General features: G+C 45.9%; 1 long non-coding RNA gene and 1 pseudogene across 1 annotated transcript; both read left to right on the forward strand.

The window, feature by feature from the left end:
* Nucleotides 1-7,572: 7,572 nt before the first annotated feature.
* LOC124658365 lies at nucleotides 7,573-15,398 on the forward strand. Its single transcript, XR_006989155.1, has 3 exons — nucleotides 7,573-7,807; nucleotides 10,554-10,660; nucleotides 15,217-15,398. It is a non-coding gene; the product is annotated as an uncharacterized LOC124658365 (long non-coding RNA).
* A 2,722-nt stretch (nucleotides 15,399-18,120) lies between these two features.
* On the forward strand, nucleotides 18,121-21,080 carry LOC124656416 (annotated as a pseudogene).
* Nucleotides 21,081-21,454: the final 374 nt, after the last annotated feature.

Genomic DNA, 21,454 nt, shown 5'->3' on the forward strand with positions numbered 1-21,454 from the left:
GGTCTTCCCAATATAATGGGGCAAGATGCATTGCATTCAATATCCAAGACAACAAAATCAACGGGGACAAGGTTATTGTTAACCATAATATGAACATTATCAACTCTCCCCAAAGGTTTCTTTTTAGCATTATCGACGAGATTAACATCCAGATAACAGTTTTTCAATGGTGGCAAGTCAAGCATATCATAGACTTTCTTAGGCATAACAGAAATACTTGCACCAAGATCACATAAAGCATTACAATCAAAATCTTTGACCCTCATTTTAATTATGGGCTCCCAACCATCCTCTAGCTTTCTAGGAATAGAAGTTTCAAGTTTTAGTTTTTCTTCTCTAGCTTTTATGAGAGCATTTGTAATATGTTTTGTGAAAGCCAAGTTTACAGCGCTAGCATTGGGACTCTTAGCAAGTTTTTGTAAGAACTTTATAACTTCAGAGATGTGGCAATCATCAAAATCTAAATCATTACAATCTAAAGCAATGGGATTATCATCCCCAAGGTTGGAAAAAATTTCAGCAGTTTTATCACAGGCAGTTTCAGCAGCTTTAGCAGCTTCGAGTAATTTTGCGCGCTTTGCACTAGGAGTAGAAACATTGCCAACACCAATTATTTTACCATTGATAGTAGGAGGTGCAGCAACATGTGAATCATTAGCATTGCTAGTGGTGGTAATAGTCCAAACTTTAGCTACATTTTTCTCTTTAGCTAGTTTTTCATTTTCTTCTCTATCCCACCTAGCACGCAGTTCAGCCATTAATCTTATATTCTCATTAATTCTAACTTGGATGGCATTTGCTGTAGTAACAATTTTATTTTCAATATCCCTATTAGGCATAACTTTCAATTTCAAAAGATCAACATCAGAGGCAAGACTATCAACTCTAGAAGCAAGAATATCAATTTTATTGAGCTTTTCCTCAACAGATTTGTTAAAGGCAGTCTGTGTACTAATAAATTCTTTAAGCATAGCTTCAAGTCCAGGGGTGTATTCCTATTATTTTTGTAAGAATTCCCATAAGAATTAGCATAACCGTTACCATTATTATAAGGATATGGCCTATAGTTATTACTAGAATTGTTCCGATAAGCATTGTTGTTGAAATTATTATTTTTAATGAAGTTTACATCAACATGTTCTTCTTGGGCAACCAATGAAGCTAACGGAACATTATTAGGATCAACATTAGTCATATCATTCACAAGCATCGACATAGTAGCATCAACCTTATCATTCAAGGAAGAGGATTCTTCAACAGAATTTACCTTCTTACCTTGTGGAGCTCTTTCCGTGTGCCATTCAGAGTAATTAACCATCATATTATCAAGAAGCTTTGTTGCTTCACCAAGAGTGATGGACATAAAGGTACCTCCAAGCAGCTGAATCCAATAAATTCCGCGAAGAAAAATTTAGTCCTCGCATAGAAGGTTTGGATGATCATCCAAGTAGTCGATCCATGGGTTGGGCAATTTTTAACCAAAGATTTCATTCTTTCCCAAGCTTGAGCAACATGTTCATTATCCAATTGTTTAAAATTCATTATGCTACTCCTCAAAGATATAATTTTAGCAGGAGGATAATATCTACCAATAAAAGCATCCTTGCATTTAGTCCAGGAATCAATACTATTCTTAGGCGTAGATAGCAACCAATCTTTAGCTCTTCCTCTTAATGAGAAAGGAAACAATTTCAATTTTATAATTTCACCATCTACATCTTTATACTTTTGCATTTCACATAGTTCAACAAAATTATTGAGATGGGCAGCAGCATCATCGAACTAACACTGGAAAATTGCTCTCGCATAACAAGATTCAATAAAGCAGGGTTTAATTTCAAAGAATTCTCGCTGTAGTAGCAGGTGGAGCAATAGGTGTGCATAAGAAATCATTATTATTTATGGTTGTGAAGTCACACAACTTAGTATTTTCAGGGGTGGCCATTTTAGCAAGTAGTAAATAAAGCAAACTAGATAAAGTAAATGCAAGTAACTAATTTTTTTGTGTTTTTGATATAGCAAACAAGACAGTAAATAAGGTAAAGCTAGCAACTAATTTTTTTGTGTTTTGATATAGTGCAGCAAACAAAGTAGTAAATAAAATAAAGCAAGACAAAAACAAAGTAAAGAGATTGGGAAGTGGAGACTCCCCTTGCAGCGTGTCTTGATCTCCCCGGCAACGGCGCCGGAAATTTGCTTGATGCGTGTAATTGACACGTCCGTTGGGAACCCCAAGAGGAAGGTGTGATGCGCATAGCGGCAAGTTTCCCTCAGTTAGAAACCAAGGTTTAATCGAACCAGTAGGAGTCAAGAAGCACGTTGAAGGTTGATGGCGGCGGGATGTAGTGCGTGATGACCCACAAGTATAGGGGATCGCAACAGTCTTCGAGGGAAGTATTACCCAATTTATTTATTCGACACAAGGGGAGACAAAGAACACTTGGAAGCCTTAACAACGGAGTTGTCAATTCAGTTGCACCTGGAAACAGACTTGCTCGCAAGAATTTATCAGTAGTAACAATTTTATAGCAGTAGCAGTAGCGAAATAACGAGCGACGAGTAACAAAGACAAGCAGTAGTGATTTTAGTAAACAAGCAGGATTAAAATACCGTAGGCACGGGGACGGATGACGGGCGTTGCATGGATGAGAGAAACTCATGTAACAATCATAGCAGGGCATTTGCAGATAATAATAAAACGGTGTCCAAGTACTAATCAATCAATAGGCATGTGTTCCAATTATAGTCGTGCGTGCTCGCAATGAGAAACTTGCACAACATCTTTTGTCCTACCAGCCGGTGGCAGCCGGGCCTCAAGGGAAACTATCTGGATATTAAGGTACTCCTTTTAATAGAGTACCGGAGCAAAGCATTAACACTCCGTGAACACATGTGATCCTCACATCACTACCATTCCCTCCGGTTGTCCCGATTTCGTCACTTCGGGGCCATCGGTTCCGGACAAGCGACATGTGTATACAACTTGCAGGTAAGACCATAAACAATGAATATCATGATGAAATAATAACATGTTCAGATCTGAGATCATGGCACTCGGGCCCTAGTGACAAGCATTAAGCATAACAAGTTGCAACAATATCATCAAAGTACCAATTACGGACACTAGGCACTATGCCCTAACAATCTTATGCTATTACATGACCAATCTCATCCAATCCCTACCATCCCCTTCGGCCTACAGCGGGGGAATTACTCACACATGGATGGGGGAAACATGGCTGGTTGATGTAGAGGCGTTGGCGGTGATGGCGGTGATGATCTCCTCCAATTCCCCGTCCCGGCGAGTGCCGAACGGAGACTTCGGCTCCCGCGACGGAGTTTCGCGATGTGGCGGCGTTCGGAGGGTTTCCGCGACTTCGACTTCTCTTCCGGCGTTTTTAGGTCGAGGCGAATAAGTAGTCCGAAGGAGGGCGTCGGAGGCCGGCCGAGGGGGCCACACCACGGGCCGCGCGGCCCCCCCGGGCCGCGCCGCCCTATGGTGTGGGGCCCTCGGGCCTCCACTTCAATTGCCCTTCCGGCTCCGTTAGTTTCCTGGGAAAATAGGGCCTTCTCGCATAAATTCCGAGGTTTTTCCCGAAAGTTGGATTTCTGCACAAAAACGAGACACCAGAGCAGTTCTGCTGAAAACAGCGTTAGTCCGTGTTAGTTGCATCCAAAATACACAAATTAGAGGCAAAACAATAGCAAAAGTGTTCGGGAAAGTAGATACGTTTTGGACGTATCAAACACCAGGGATTCCGGCGCCAACGTGGAACCTGCACAACACAACCAAAGTACTTTGCCCCAACGAAACAGTGAGGTTGTCAATCTCACCGGCTTGCTGTAACAAAGGGTTAACCGTATTGTGTGGAAGATGATTGTTTAGAAAAAAACAGTAAAGAACAAGTATTGCAGCAGATTTGTATTTCAGTATAAAAGAATGGACCGGGGTCCACAGTTCACTAGAGGTGTCTCTCCCATAAGATAAAAGCATGTTGGGTGAACAAATTACAGTCGGGCAATTGACAAATAGAGAGGGCATAACAATGCACATACATGTCATGATAAGTACAATGAGATTTAATTGGGCATTACGACAAAGTACATAGACCGCCATCCAACTCGCATCTATGCCTAAAAAGTCCACCTTCAGGGTTATCATCCGAACCCCTCCAAGTATTAAGTTGCAAAGCAACAGACAATTGCATTAAGTATGGTGCGTAATGTAATCAACAACTACATCCTTAGACATAGCATCAATGTTTTATCCCTAGTGGCAACAGCACAACACAAACTTAGGGGTTTCTATCACTCCCCCAGATATCAATGGAGGCATGAACCCACTATCGAGCATAAATACTCCCTCTTGGAGTTACTAGCATCAACTTGGCCAGAGCCTCTACTAATAACGGAGAGCATGCAAGATCATAAACAACACATAGGTAATAACTTGATAATTAACATAACATGGTATTCTCTATCCATCGGATCCCGACAAACACAACATATAGCATTACGTATAGATGATCTTGATCATATTAGGCAGCTCACAAGATCCAACAATGAAGCACAATGAGGAGAAGACAACCATCTAGCTACCGCTATGGACCCATAGTCCAGGGGTGAACTACTCACTCATCACTCCGGGAGGCGACCATGGCGGTGAAGAGTCCTCCGGGAGATGAATCCCCTCTCCGGCAGGGTGCCGGAGGAGATCTCCAGAATCCCCCGAGATGGGATTGGCGGCGGTGGCGTCTCTGGAAGGTTTTCCGTATCGTGGTTCTTCGTATCAGGGGTTTCGCGACGGAGGCTATAAGTAGGCGGAAGGGCAGAGTCGGAGGGCTGCCGAGGGGCCCACACCATAGGGCGGCGCGGGTCCCCCTCTGGCCGCGCGGCCCTATGGTGGCGGCGCCTCGTCGCCCCACTTCGTATCCCTTTCGGTCTTCTGGAAGCTTCGTGGCAAAATAGGACCCTGGGCGTTGATTTCGTCCAATTCCGAGAATATTTCGTTACTAGGATTTCGAAACCAAAAACAGCAGAAACAGACAACTTGCTCTTCGGCATCTTGTTAATAGGTTAGTTCCGTGAAAATGCACGAATATGACATAAAGTGTGCATAAAACATGTAGATATCATCAATAATGTGGCATGGAACATAAGAAATTATCGATACGTCGGAGACGTATCGGCAGCCGAGCTCGAGGTGGAGGTCACGGGCGAACTTGTCCCACCCCGTGTGCAGGTACATCTTGCCTCGCCCGTCGAACAGGACCTCCACGGACCAGCGGCGTAGCTGCGGCTAGCCTCCCGTAGCTGCAAGTGCGCCGGCTCGTGGTCAGCCGACGAACTCGGCGAACTTGTCCGGTAGCCGCTTGATGCCGAGTGGGTCGTCGTCGATGCGGAGGAGGAACTCGGCGGCGTTCCTCATGCGAAGACGAGGAGGATGCGGGTGACGGTGACCGTGGGGCCCTTGCTCGCTCCACCGCGGCGGCCCCTTCCCCGGCCCGGGGCGCCCAGGACCGCGGCGGCCCCTTCCCCGTCCACCGGGACCGGCCATCCTACATGTTTACATTTTTGAACCATATTACGATCCATTCCACTAACAAATATGAGTTACTCCATCACAAATACTAGGCATACATGTGGGTTCATACACATACATACATAGAGTTCATACACATACATGTGAAATTTCATATGTAGATTTCTACAAATCTATGGTTCAAACACATGCATACATGAGGCTACCATCTCCAACACAAACAATACAATATAGAATGCACAAAAGAAAAAAAAACATGTCTAGGGTTCATGTCCAAATCTAGCCCGATCTATGAAATTAGTGGATGAATGGAGAAGATTTGAAGGAGATTACCTTGACAAATGGATGGGGAACGATCTTCACGGACAGATCTGACGATTTGGTGGTGGATTTGGTGGGGGGAGAGGGAGGAGAGAGAGAACCGGGTCGGGGGGAGAGGGAGGAGAAGAGAAGAGAAAGAAAGAAAGAAAGAAGAAGGGTCGGGCTGGGGACGCGCGCGGCCCAAACTTAAGTGAATGTGTGGCGCCCTTGCCAGGGGCGCCACACTTTCAAAGTGTGGCGCCGGCGAGAGCGGCGCCACTCGTGCTGCCACGTCGGATCGGGGTCACCAGCTCAGCATCGACGGTCCACGTCGGATGGGTGTGTGGCGCCAGCGCCAGAGGCGCCACATGGGCATGTGTGGCGCCCTTGAGAGGGGCGCCACACAAAAGGGTTAGATCCGTGAAATAGTTTCGCGGAGGATCAGTCTGTGTTTTTCTTCCAGTTTTAGGTTATTTTTGTGTAAAACACCCTGACCCGTACTAGTGGTACAGCTTCATTAGATTGCTAGGTTCACTGAAGTTGGACATCAATTTTAATGACACGTTGACGCAGGACTTGGTGCGTGGAAGAAGTACCCTGCCTAGTGCCAGTCCGGGAGTTATGTAGGGTCTTTATAAATAACGACTTGTAACATCTGGTGGGGTTTGAGCATAGAGAAAACTAGGAAGTTTACAGCGCGGTGCACGCCGCGCCCGTGTGGTGACATGAAAGGCTAATCAACAGTAGGAATATACACTTGAATTGCATACTTTAAGTCCGTAATTATTTTGTTCGGTGATGTATAGTCGATCCCCTATATTTTCACGTGTTGAATTCAAATTATATATTATAGCATGAGACTTAATCGTACGTGCCATGGATTGCATAATTAATTACATCTTGTCGAGTCATATAAATTTGGGTATTGATCCATTTGTGTCGATTGATGATGTATGCGTATCTAGGTTAGGTTTTGTAGGTGCGGCTTTTTTGGTTAGAAGATTTCTTTAATCGAATTTTATATTAGCAACTTCACCTTAAGTTTGTGAGCACATTTCATGAATTTCACGGAGTTACTTCTTTCACATCGAAGGAATTGGTCAAGATGGCTAAAAACAATATACTAATGGTATCGAAAAATAGCATATTGTTAGGTTAAATTTTATTACATTAAAATACCTCAATTTTTCTGTAATTACATTTACGTCCATTTCTATTGGCGATTTTTTTTTACAATAATATTCATTCTTAATTTAGACGGACCATAATTTTGAGTTAAATGCTCTATTATAAGACGTATATATGTTTCCCATGAGATCTATGTAACTCTTAAACTATGTTGGTCAAATCTAAATAAGTATCCATTTTTTCATAACCTAAAAGTATTCCAAATCTTAAATTATAATGTCTACATAAATCCATCGAGCCAATGAATGGAAATTAATAGTTTAGTTGTATTTCTGTAGGTAACGCATTATCCTTTTGGTTGATTTAGACTTGATTTTTATATTATTTACATGAAGAAACAATAGCCAATATACACAGTGTACGGCGCTGCCACACATAACACAGTCCAAATCTCTCACTCCTAATTTCTAATTTATCACCAGCATCTCTCAAAAAGAAGCCCCCACACGCATGCAACCACATTCGACAGGCCACAACACTCCTAGCACCCACCATCAGATCCCCTTTTCATCCTCCTCTGACGCTACCATCACTGTCTCTGCTCCTCGATTCCAACCGCCGGAGCCATGAATCGACGCAGGAAAGAACAATACGATGCTCCCTATGGACTACACTGCCTATTCGTGACCACCGCCATGTCTTTCCGACCTTGTCTGCCCTGGTGGCATCGCTGCTGGTTGGGATTCAACTCTGGCATCGCTTGTTCTGTCAATTTCCTTGTGGACGAAGAAGAGCTAAGCGGCAGCAAGCACACTCTAGCTGGTTTGATGTCAACTGGTATATTCCTCTCCTGAGCTAGTAGAAACAAATTTCCTTTACATGTTCCAGCTAGTAGAAACAAATTCCCTTTCACGAACTGAAGAAAGTAATCATAATGTTCTCAATATCACTTTTCGTTTGATTGATTTACTCAGTTTTTTGTCTCTATGCTCATGTGAATGGGCTAAAAATGGTAAAAGCAGAACAAAAGTCAAACTTACAAAAACCATGTACTTCTTAAGCACTAAGTAAGCTTCACCGGCGGAGCATTCAGGGTTAGGATGAGAGACCACTGCCCAAGAATATTACTAAATTGCACTGGCATCAATCATGCTCGGCGAAATGTAGCACTCGGAAACCACACGAGTTGGGCATGTGACAGCTGCACTTCTATATTTGTACCTTCTTGTTATGCCATGGACATGATGGGTTTTATCTAGAAGAATAGTATTCTTATTAAGAAACAGTATGCATTGGTCCTAATTAACGTCTAAGATTCCTCAAGCAGTAATCTTAATAGTTGGCATACCTATTGAGTGAAAACTGGCTTGTTTAAACTGAAATATTACATTGGAAAGAACCCAATATATATAGCATTCGCACCGACAAAATACATAACCACTGAACCTTACAGCAAGTACTACTGAAAATACTCGCACTTCAGGGCGACAGGGCCAATACTCTAAACTTTGTAGGCACCAAAAATCTCAAGATAAGAAGGGATAGGAAGCTGAATCTTCTTTTAGCCGTTCCTTCAACTGATCTATACGATTGCTGGTATGCATCCTTCCATTATGTTTCTCTAGGATGAGAATAACACTTTCTCTGTTAGATTGAGAGAAAGCAGTGCAGGATACAACATTGATTTCCTCAATGTTAGTCTGCACATTTAGGTGTTCACTTTCCTTTGGAACTTCATGTGGCAAAAAGACTGATACCGAGTGCCATCTTCGCAAATTCTTATCGTAGTCATTTTCAATGAAATGCACCTAAATCCGGATAGCTTAGTGATCAAATTAAGCTGAGTTGATTTGATCATCCAGCGAGAGAGAGAGAGTCAAGTAGTGGGCACTCGGGCAAGCTGCATGATTTTCAAGTATTGTGTGAGCAACAGACAGGTTTAATCACATTTGTAAGGCAACTCTAGGCATACCCCAAATTATCTTTCAGCACAACATAAGACATGGGACCAAATGTTTAAACACCAATTTTTAAGTTGTAGGATAGCTAACTTAATTAATATCCAAAAGGAAAAAAATAATAAAATCAAGATAGGATCTGCTACATGATACAACGGCAATTAGCAATTCCTTTTGAGCTTTTGGAAACAACCAATTAACCAAGCAACTGGACATGAATATCACAAGAGTGAAGTAAAATTAGCATAAGTATTTTACTTTGACATGAAACTTAATGTTTACCTTTGTCAAGCATTCCTTAAGGATGAGAAAAATGTAACCTACTGGATGCCATGCAGGCTGTTGGAATACTCCAGTCACCCATTCCCCTGATCCGTGCCGATGGCATCAACATAGAGTCTTCCCCTGCTAATGCCACCAATTTGTACCAAATTAAGTCTTCACCTAATCGGGTATAGATTAAAGAAAGGTCAAAGAGTAAGAGGGCAATCAACACAATGAATGGTGCGGAGATATTTATCTAGGAAAATTCTGGAGGTCGCCACATGGCTCTTCCACCACTGTTATGTGTGCCCACAAGAGCATCACTGGGACGGTGATGTCCAGGAATGCGAGGCTCAAGCCACCGCGCTCCAGCAGAAGCCACTACTTTGTGTCGGCCAGCAGCCGGGAAAGCGGTGGTGAAGACACTGTGCTGCAGTCTCTCACCGACTCGGCTGAAGGAGGTCGCTAACATCCTGGAGGAACTACACCATGCTGAACTCCACGTGAACACAACCCAGTTACCACCATAGCGGTCTTGCTCCATCTGAAATGTATGCACATCCCGCGTCTACGTTTTTTGCATAATTATGAGAAATTTTACAGAATAGACAATAATAGTCAAAAAAATAGTTCCGGGGAGGCGAGAACCTGAACCCTGCACCTCGCGTGGTGCACAACCCTCTGCTACGACCACACTACGTATCCAGATTGTGTGATTCAGTAGACTACATATAATTTAGCTGCTTTTTGGTGTTTAAAATCAAAATTTCTCAATAGGCGTGTATTTTTATGATATCTTTCCAAAGAACTACTTTGTATACTGTATCTTATACCTTTCATCTTCCTTGGTTCCTGATTTGTCTTTGCTGGGTTAAGATCAGTTAACCTCGTCACTACTCCAACAATATCCGAAATTGCAGTAAAAGAAAGAACTGAATAAACATGAGAGCAGGCAATACAATAAGTACAGCTGGTAGGAGAACACTGTTTCCTGTTCGTGCCGGGACAACATGAAATGATTTCATGTCATACGCATACAGAGAAAAAATTCAGGTTATGGTACAATCTCGGTGGTTTTTTTGTGTTCTAGGTAATTCTGATTTTGTACGGGTGATCTGGTGTCCTATATATGGGCTGGGCAGCGACAACCATGAAAGATTTGAGCCTGTACATTGAGCCCTCCTTCAGTTTCTCCTTGAATTGGTCCATGCGATGTAGCCATAGTGTACATCCTGTGTAAAACAACTACCATCTCTTCTAATAATTAGTGGCACCATAGGCTGAAACTTATTGCCAGTTGTGTTGTTCGTAAAATAACTAAAGCACACAGGCCAAGCTAATCGCATGCATTTTGTTTGCAGGCGATGATAACGAAATCAAGGAGGTAAATATTCAGTTAGCAAGTAATGATGGCGAAAGAAAGGATGTAAATATTCAGTTAGCAAGTAATGCTCCAATATATTGAAAGGTAAAGCCAGCTACTGATAGATAATTTAATGAGCTTAGATAATATACTGTTATAGTTAGCAAGTAATGCACCAATATTACGGAAACTATCAGAATGAGTAGCTGGAAGAGGAGTCCAGCGACGTGGAGCAGACCACCTTGAGGACCGAGGGAACCGGTCAGTAGGTACGGTAACTCACCAGGACAGTCATCGTTAGAAGAGTCCGCGCAAAGGTTTAGGAAAAAGAAAATATAGAGGAAAAAAGAAAAGGTACAAACAAAGCAAAATGCAAAATAGTAGAAACGAAAAAAAAAACAGAAAGAACAGCGGACTAACCAGGATTAGAAGAACTCACTCCAGATAGCGATGCCAATAAATGTTCAAGGAACCTTCCAACCAAAGAATTAACGAAAAACCTCCTAGGTGCACCTGAATATGACCTACAAAAGTAGACACTGCATATCTGTTTAGCAAACAAAACCAGATAATCACTAAGAAACTAAAATACTTTAAACAGCAGGGCACCTATTCTGTGTAAAATAAGAATCTTCTTAAACAGAAGCCAACGTTGTTCTGATGAGAATTGCATAGAGCTTGCTTACTATAGTAGGGTAACCTGCTTCTAATTCATGTAAAGTTTACATTTCAAATATTAGCAGTGTCTTATTGTCTGAGAGATGTACTTCAAATTCGGAGGATACAATTTTACTTCTGTATACAGTTTAATATCTCAGATGGTGAAGCTCGGAGGTATAAATTTCCAATGGCAACAGCATTTGACAGATGCATATAATAATTAAAAGTGAATGGCTGAAGCCTAGGTGCCACAATCACCTTACAAAGCTAATGAACATCGTCAGAAATCTAATTGTGCCTAGATTGACGGAACTGGAATAGATTACCTTATAGTCTAGATCCTACGACTCCCTAGTGTCTTTGCACGGGGCTGTAAAATTAAACGACAGTTGTACCCGACCTTTTTCCTTTTGAAGAAAACTAATAACAGAAAGGAACTGTTAACGCCTACCTCTACTACTACGGTGGGACCCAAGCGTCAGTGCGCCTGTTGGTATGAGACCGGACTTGGTCAGCGATATAAATACAAGGCAGAGAACAACTGCGAGGACTTGGCTTGGAACGGAACGGCTTCGGCCTCCTCGCTTCGTCTCCTTCCTCCTCTCTCCTCGTTCCTCTTCCCGTAATGGCTAGAACTCTCGAATCCATGGATGTATTCCCCAATTTCTGAGTAATCGATCCGTGTGAGTAGTGTGCTCGTTAACATTTGGTATTCGCAGCCAATTGATTCCTCCCCGTAACAATCCCCGGATTTCCAACCAATTTTTCCCCATCCCTTGTTCATATCTCCATTCCTCTCAAATCCGCCAACACCACCGCGGTTCTCTTCGATTGTGTGGCTTTCGAGCAAGCATGGCTTCTCCGGATTGCATGCCGACGGAGGAGTACAAGGCCTCCCTGCGGCAGCTCATCGCCGCGACCGTCGAGAAGTCTCGTTCGCGCTTCCTTTGCGGCGTATGATGCGAAACGCGCCGCCGAGCAGCCCACCGTGCCGGAATCGAGGGCCGCCCTTCATGAGTCAGCGGACTCGGATGGAGAGGCGGCGAAGGCATCGCATCGAGCTCGTCGAGGAGAGGGCAAGGCGCGACCCTGTTTGGGCGGAGAAGATTGCACGGCGTCATGCTCGCGTTCCGTGACCTCGCCCACATCGACCGGAGCACCACCGATGGCGACCTCGAGTTCTCCCGCGCCTCCTCCGTCCTCACCGCGTGTGCATCGTGGGATGGCAACCTCGTCGCTCGCCCGCCCACAACATGTTCGACGCAATGTCCAAGCCGCGCCATCTCAGTGTCGGTGCCAGCGCATGCCTCCACAACCACATCGGCTTCGTCCAGGGTCACCGTCGGTGTCCTCCCCGAGCGCTGCTGTTACGACCTCGAGCCCGTGGCCGCGACCTCGTCATCTACCTCGCACGCCTCCACTTCCTCTCGCATGTGTGGTGTGTGATGGCGACTTCGGCCTCACGTCGCCCCTCACCCGTTCGACGCAAGGTCTAGGTCGCGACATCACCGTGCCGACGCAAGGCCCGGGCTGCGACATCACTCGCCGGTGTCCGTCGACCACACCGCAACATCCGCTTCATCCAAGGCCACCATCGGTGTTGTCCCCGAGCACCGCTACTTCGACCCCAAGCGAGCAACCGCGGCCTCGGCCGTGACCTCCACTTCTACCGCGTCAACCTACATCCTCTCTCGCGTGTGTCGCGCCCGATGGCGACCTCGAGATCACATCGCCGCCCACTACACCGTTCGTCATTACGTCCGAGCAGCGACACAAGTGTTGTGACCACAACTTGCACAACACACGACAGCTGCATTTACCCCGTGGCGCATCCCGATGATGTGGGAGACCGTGCGCCGGCTAGGGATTTCATGACGCCACCAACGATCGGGACTCGCAGTGTGCCGGGTCGTGCTCACTCGAGCCAGGCTCGAAATCGCAGACTCCGGCAGCTCGAATACGATGATCCATGTCGACGCCACTTCCCGAACCCGAGGATGCCGACACCGATGTGACACATGCGGATGAGCAAGCAGCTGTCTTGTTCGAGTGTGGAACTACCACTTGCGTTTGTTACCTGCAAGGAAGGTGGCGAGTGATCATAGCTTCGTCATCGACAGCATGTCCGCGACATCACTCCCTCCGGCCGCAATTGGTTTCGCCGAGGTCCATATCGCCGCAAGGACGACGCTCCGTCCGTTGCTCAAGCTGCCGGAAATGTCATTACCGAGAGAGCAAGGAACCGTTCGTGACATCTCTGCCACCACGGTTCACCCGTGTCATTGTTACATGTGGCACAAATGCGAATCAGCTTCAAGCAAAATGTAGTGGTATATGTTCTCGTCTTGCCTGGACCACATTTCATTCAGTTTTCTTATTACCATGGGATCCAGGAGAGAAAATAGGGGTGTTCGAGAGATTATGCTCTTAGCGAGAGATAGCGCTCATGGCACAAGTCTTAAGCAATTGAATGTATATTTCAAAGACAAGTTCCAACCGCCATCGGCAGCTAGGAGAACTCGCTCCGGTACATGCTTGATAGTGTTTGCCATTTTCTGATTTCAAGCTCTACACAGCAGAGTTCCCGGACAGGTACAGGTGTGACCGCCATGGTATCACGATTATTGGTTCTAGTGATGATGCACAATGGAGTGGTGCTACGGCTATTGTTTCGATCTGCTTTAGCCAACACATTCCTGGTATTGCCCCGGGATCCAGGACTTCCATTATCCGGCATGGATACCAAGTTCCAAGACGCTCAAAAACAAAATATTTTGTTCATTGGAAGCAAGTTGAGCTCTGCAGCCAACTCTGAGATGGTGACAGGTGTGCACTCTAGAGGACCTTCAGCTATGGATGAATCTGATTGTGTGGCACCAATGAATTGGGTGGTTTCTAGTACATCAACATATCCTGATTTTGATAAGAGAAGTGAGGTTTCAATACAAGTCCTTAGAAGAACAGTGCAAACTTTTCCGATGGCTATTTGGGTTCAGTCTTGCTATACTGGGTCTCGATCCTCAACAATGGACAAGTGCTTTTCTTGTTGAAGTCGCCGAGTCCAAGTATTCAGTGCTTATGCAACGACAGACTTGGTTTTTGTATTGCACTCCTGGCAAGCCTGCCCGAGATACCTCTGAACCTTTTCAAGACACCATTCAACAAATAGATATTGAGAAGTTTTACTCTGTTACAGCTTCTTATGTGTGCATTCCAGGGTTGGTCGCCTGGGGGCATTCCTCTCGAGATTTGTCATTGCAGGATAATCCTTACCAATTACAACAAGGTGCTGCATGTAGCTTGGGACTTCGAGAGGCCGTCTCTTTCTTTCAGTTGGATGTGGTGCTGCGACAGATCAGGGAAGGCTTCTTCGAGCATTCCATGGGACCCTGGTGGCGCTGTGTGGTGGCGGCTTGAGGACAAGCCGCCTTTTAAGGAAGGGGAATGTTAACGCCTACCTCTACTACTACGGTGGGACCCAAGCGTCGGTGCGCCTGTTGGTATGAGACCGGACTTGGTCAGCGATATAAATACAAGGCAGAGAACAACTGCGAGGACTTGGCTTGGAACGGAACGGCTTCGGCCTCCTCGCTTCTGTCTCCTTCCTCCTCTCTCCCCTGTTCCTCTTCCTGTAATGGCTAGAACTCTCGAATCCATGGATGTATTCCCCAATTTCTGAGTAATCGATCTGTGTGAGTAGTGTGCTGTTAACAGGAACATCTCTAAAACCATGGTCGGCTGTAAAATAAAGATATTGACAGTGCATATAGAAATAATCCATGGTCGGCTGCATACATAGGTATAACCAGACGTGTAAAAAAAGCAGTAAGAATAATGGGCAACTCTAAAACTACCCAAAACCATAGAAGGACAGAAACAACTACAGAAATATCTGCGGTATATGTAAACCAATTCCATCTGTGTGTTCTGCTCAACCAGCATACAATGTACTTGTACAATCAGCAAGGAACATCACTAATGTACAAACTATGATATTGCAGCGGAAGAAGAAACTGAAGGCAAGACAAAAGAGGAAGAAGAAATTACCACCGACAGTGGCGTCAGCAACCTCTTCAACAGGGCGTTTGCCTAAACTTATCTCCCACCTCCGGGACTGGACATCGACCACCAAAGAAGAGGAAGAGACCGTTCTGACGAAAACGTGCGAAGCCGAAGGGAAAATAGAAGGATCCACGGCAACCTCATCACTGCCGGCAGCACGAACCAAAGGATCGGCGGTAAAACCAGGCACAGCCGAAGAGGGGGGGACAGCAGCAGTATGTAACATAGGAGTAGCAGACGTAGCAGAAAGTAAAGGAACACGTACATGCACGGAAGACCTAGCAGGGCCAACATCAACAGGAGCAGTATTCTGCAAGAGACGACGGCGCCTTCGACAGATTGCATAGCAGCTGGAGAACCATGGTGAAGCAAAGAGGAAGCCCTAGGTGAAGGAGGACGATCAGAGGCAACAGCAGCAACTGAACAGGAAGAGCAGGAGAGGAGACTCGGCCACGGGCACCACGACGACCTCGGCCTACCGACCGAGAAGACGGCTCATCCAGGCCACGCCGGTGATGAATACGAAGACAAATAAACAGCCGGTGAGGCCGGCGGCACGTACGGTGGAGGTAGCGCAAATACAGAAGGTGAGCACGAACAGGACATGAGACTGCGAGACCGCGGTAAGAGTGGACGCAGGGGCGTCCACGCCGGAGCCAGCCGGCCTCCCCCACAGCCAGGAGTAGCGAACCATGAGATCAAGACCTAGCAAGGAACGTAATCAAAGGTGAAGAAGAACGCAGGGAAGAAAGGAGACCGGACTCTCCGATGCAGAGCTTTGAACGCATAAACCGAGGAAGGACTAGCGGAAAACAAAAAACGGCCGAGAAATTAGGCCTAGAAAGCACGATGGAGGAAGGAATTGGACACGTAAAAAGATACGTGGCAGTAAATAGAAGGAACATTTTCGGAGTGACATGCAGGACCGGTCAAGGCCAATAAAACCGGACATGAAAGGTAAACATCAAGAAAGGGAAAAGCAGCAACCTTCCCGGAAAAGAAGGATCACCGGATGGATCCCGGCTGCTCCCAGTAAATAGGAATTATATGAGAGGAAGAAAAGAAGGGAAAACGAAATAGGCTTCACCATGTGCAGGAAACGGTAACCGTGAATAGTGAAAAAACAAGACGTGTCTATACCTGATTGGACAAAAGGATGATGATCAGTTACCAAAACGGTACCATCACGGCATAAGGGGTCAGCTTTGATATAGTTAATAATGTAGTCGACGTCTTCTCTCAGGTGGCCTGTCCGGTAGGTCACTCGCCGACTCCTAGGGCCCCAAAGGCGGGTGGTGACTTGGTCGTGCCATATCAGGGCTCGTTTGGTCGCGCATGTAGTGGATCCCAGGGAACGAGCGCCCCCGGGTCGGAAATTCCCGTACACGAGGGAAACACAGGGATCCCCTCCCGAAACGGTAATCTATAGCTGTCCATTTGGACAGCAGAGGCAGGGAATGCAGTGGAAGGCTAGGGAACAAGCAAAAAATCGAAAAATAAGGCTAAATTTGAATTTTGTCACAATACAAATTAAAATTTAGGCATACAAATTGGTACAGAAATTACAGGGACCATATTCAACCACGACAACATAATAATCTTTACATCTCCAGCAAAATTCAATTCTCAACAAGCAATTCTCAACCAAAACTTCACAGTTTCATTATGTTTTTTGACTCTCATGCCCTTCGCTATGAAGTCTCAACATTCAAATGCTAGTACTGCAGAAGAGAAGTATGTGTTAGTTACAAAATTATGTAGATCAATAGATCAGCCTCCTCGTTCTTAAGGTCGACGAGCTCGTCAGCGGTGGCGTCATTGTTGGCGAGGTAGACGACACCTGGGGTCTGGCCCCAGGGCGTGCAGGGCTTCCTGCGACTCCCGGAGCTGCGCCATTGCCTCAGAGAGCATGGCATCGGCCGCCTCTCGTTCGGCGGTGGTCACCGACGGAGGCTGGCGGTGGAGCGACTCGAAGGAGGCCCTCTTACCTCCCAAGTCGAGGTCTATGCACGCCGCCGCCTCCCTCATGCCTTCCCAGTAGGGGCTGTGGAGGTCGTCCTCGTGGGCCTCCACGGCGGTCTGCACCATCTCCCACCCGCCAGCTCTGCCCCCAACGCGCACCATCCCCTAGCCGCCTCGCCGGAGCAGAATCGGGCAAAGGAGACTACACATCCGTCGCATCATCTCCCTCTCGTCGGCTCAGGCAACCAGCGCACACGATCTCCCCTGCCGCTAGCTGGAGCAGAATCACCGGAGCTGGCTCCCACGTCAGGTAGGGGCGCACCTAGACCACAATATTCATGCAATAGACATTAAAGATTTACAATCTGTAACTATAAATCCTACACTACACCAAACATTAATCTGAAGAGTGGCTGAACTAGCTTGACACTTCACATAAACTATTTTTTTTTTTTGAAACCACATAAACTATACCACATGCAGGAAAGGAAATATAAACAATTCGTGCCAAAGTAAACTTAAGAACCAGTCCCTTTTTTTTAACATCGCCCAAAGGTATTTATTCAATCGACGACATAAAATCAAGCTAAACAACCTCAACTAGAAAACCAGGGACACAGTCATACGAGACTACCAAATCAGCAACAGAGAGTGCCACACTAGCACAAGCATGTGCTGCCTTATTTGCATCTTTCTTTACAAAATTTATTGAAAAACCCTAGAAGAATGAGACTAAAGACTTCATCTCTATAACCAGCTGTGAGAAAGAAGAATGTTGCTCCTTTTCTCCACCACAAACCTTCACAATTGTTTGACAATCACTCTCCAATTGAACATGAGACCATCCCTACATGCAAGCATTTCTGCTGTGAGAGTCTCCGATGTCTGATTGTGACGGGTTGCATTGTTAGCCGTCTGACGTTGTGTTTGTATCGGGTAGCCTTCTTAGTACGTATGATATCTTGGTCCTTGTAGTATGAAATTTGATAGATCTCTGAAGGTTTATTCTCAAAAACAAAACATAGAGAAGAAAATGCTTATAACTGTACACTAATGTTGGTCTCTGAAAGTAGCAAACCGGTTATGACGTGCAACTTAATTAAATAATATACTCCCTCCGTTCCATAGTTTTTGTCGTGAATCTTAAAATATTTAGACATAATTTACGCATAGGTATATAATATCTGAATCTGCCATAAAAATTATAGAATAGGGGGAGTAATTAATTTGGCACGCTACATACTATGGCGTGCTACTATTGAGCATGACGTCTACGTCGCTGCTTTTACTTTGTGTGGACTGATGGCCTCTATATGTCCATATAAAGTGTATGTTTTCGAATTTAGACAATTCTTCGATATTTTTTATGGATGGATGGGAGTAGTAGAAAAAAACATCACCCACAAATATTGAGATACTCCCTCCATTCACAATTATTTTGCAGTCTGGGTTTAGTCGAAGTCAAATTTTAATTTTAATCAAATATTTATGAAAAATATCAATACTTCTATTATGAAAGTGTTTCCCTTATTAGAATCATGATAAATATTTTTCATATTATATGTATTCGGTATTATGAATATTAATATTTTTCTTACAATTTTGGTCAAATTTCGTAAAGTTTAACTTTAACTAAACTCAAAACAAGAGCTAAGTAAAAAAACGGAGGAAGTATATACTTCATCTATTCCTTTTCATGGATATGATAACAGAAAACATGTCCAATAAAACGTCGGAAAAATCTCCAATTATCTATGCATGTACGGACGAGCGTGAGCGTGAGCGTGAGCTTGTGTAGAATGCACATGTATCTCCTGTGGTTGTACGTGCGCGCGTGCATCACGTATACATGTGTACAAGAACAGGGCCTATCATGCATATCCCCCGTCTCGTCCTCCACGATTGTTGCGGGGTGGGCCCCACACGGGCAACGGTCTGGACATTTTCGTCCCATCTTCCCTCGCCACGGAAGGACCGCCACGTTGGACTGTGTAAAGCGCTTGGGTCCCACGTGTCGGGAGCTCAGCGCGCTTCCTCTATAAAGACGCGACTTGGAGAGCTCATCAGCAGCAACACCTTGTCTTTTCGTCTCGTCTGAATAAGCCTAGCTAGCTACTGTCATACTCACTCGTACTCCGTGCGGCACGGTCGAGCTATCTGAACGGAAATGCAGCTGAACAGAGGCGCCGTGGGTGGAGGGCACGGCTGCGGGCCGCCGGACGGCACGCAGCTGCGGTGCCGGGAGAGGGAGCTGGTGGCGCAGCTGCACGAGCTTCTGTTCCCGTCGACGGCCCCGTCTCCAGCCAGCGGCGGCGCGTCGTGGTCGTCGTCATCGTCGGCCGACTTGTCCGTCGAGCACTGCCGCTCGCCGGTGAAGGCACCGGCGCTCTGCGGCAGACGGCGGAGCAGAGGTAGCAAGAGGGTGCGGGAGGGAGGCCCGCAGGAGGAGCAAAAGCAGCGTGGCGGTTCTTCGGCTGCCACCAAGGCTGCTCGTGGCAGGACGAAGAAGGAAGGGACGACGACGAAGACGATCGTCACGAAGGTGCCGGATTTCGACGGCTACCAGTGGAAGAAGTACGGCCAGAAGCAAATCGAAGCCGCCCAGCACCCGAGGTAAAGATTTGCCACAATTGCTGTTTTTATTCAGTTGTTTCAGTTTCTTCCCCCGCCTTCTTCTTCCTCTCCGGCAGAGGTCGGAGGCTCAAAGCCAAGACCAGACGGGTTGACTTGATTCACAAATAGCTACAGTGTCTCTCAATCAGCACACAAAAATGCCAAAACCGTAAAAAAAACACTGTTTTACCCCAAAATCTTGGAGGGCATTCAGTAGGGCACCAACCATCCAAGCTAGCTAAAGCCTAAAAGATGACATGTCGTAATCGTACGGGGCAGCTTGCTGTCTATCGCACCCATCCTCCACAGTGATTCCCCACTTCATTGTGATATCGATCCCAATTCAAGCATGTAGTCGTGATACACGACGACACATGATCCATCTCGATCACATCGGTCGCATCACCGGCAATACATCCAGCATATTTACGTTGTACGGAGTAGTGATTAACTATACCCGTGCTCGGTTTCAGTAAATCATTTGCAAAATTAACGATGACCAAAGCTAAATCGCACGATTTCATCCATGGCAGGAGTTACTACCGGTGCACCAACAGCGCGGACCAGGCCTGCCCGGCCAAACGGACAGTGCAGCGCAACGACGACGGTGATGGCGACGGCGGATCGCCCAAGTACACGGTGGTGTACATCTCGGAGCACAGGTGCAAGGTAACCGAGGCGGCGGCGGCGCCGGTTATCCTCGAGACTACCGTCCGCACCAAGAGCCCAGCAGCTCCACACACCGCCGCAGTATTTTCTACCAGCTCTAGCGCTTACAGCACTGGCACTCAATCGCCGGCGAGCTCGGATGGCACGTGGAGCGATGGCACCGTCTCTGAGGCGAACCCGATGCTGAGGGAGCGCGGCGACTGTTCGAGCCTGTTTGATGCCGACGGTGACTGCTGGGAGTGGCCGACTGCACCCGCTGCCGCGTTGCTCCAGGACATGGACTTCGCCGGGCCGATAATGTCGCCGGTGCACGTCGCGGCCGCAGACGGAAGCTGGATCAACGACCTGTTCCTTAACGAGTCGCCATTTGTTCTCAACAGCTGCCAGTTGTTTGGTTACTAGATCGTTTTTGTAGATGGCCAATAACTAGAGGAGAACTAGTTCGGTGTTCAGTATATATAGTACTCCTACCTAAGTTGCCCGTTTTTGCACTGAATTTCCTTATCTAATTTCGGTTAGGAATGATGTTGCATGGTCGTCTTATGGTAAAATGTTGATTACTAGCTCAAATATATAAGAGCTTTGACAGAATGTCTGACATGAAAGTTCTTAATCTGGCACAGACCCGAGTACACAAAGTTCGTGCTCTCGGAAGCCTCTCTGTACACCAGACTAGCCAGCACCCCGGGAAATTATTTTAAAATATTTTTTCTCTAATTCCAGAAAAAATTCTCGACCCTCGAGAGCAGTAAGAACTAACGGTTGTAGCCTAGAGGCTAGAGCGCTAAGGCTGTAAGGCTAGTCATAATGGGGAGTAACTTAGAGTAGTAACATGACATATGTTACTAATCTAAGTTACTACCTCCATAAATTCTGGAAAGGATTAATGAGAGTCAAGGAAATTTTCTTTAGTAGAGGAAATTTCCAAATAGG

This window comes from Lolium rigidum, chromosome 5, assembly GCF_022539505.1.
Source record: "Lolium rigidum isolate FL_2022 chromosome 5, APGP_CSIRO_Lrig_0.1, whole genome shotgun sequence".
Taxonomy (NCBI): Eukaryota; Viridiplantae; Streptophyta; class Magnoliopsida; order Poales; family Poaceae; genus Lolium; species Lolium rigidum.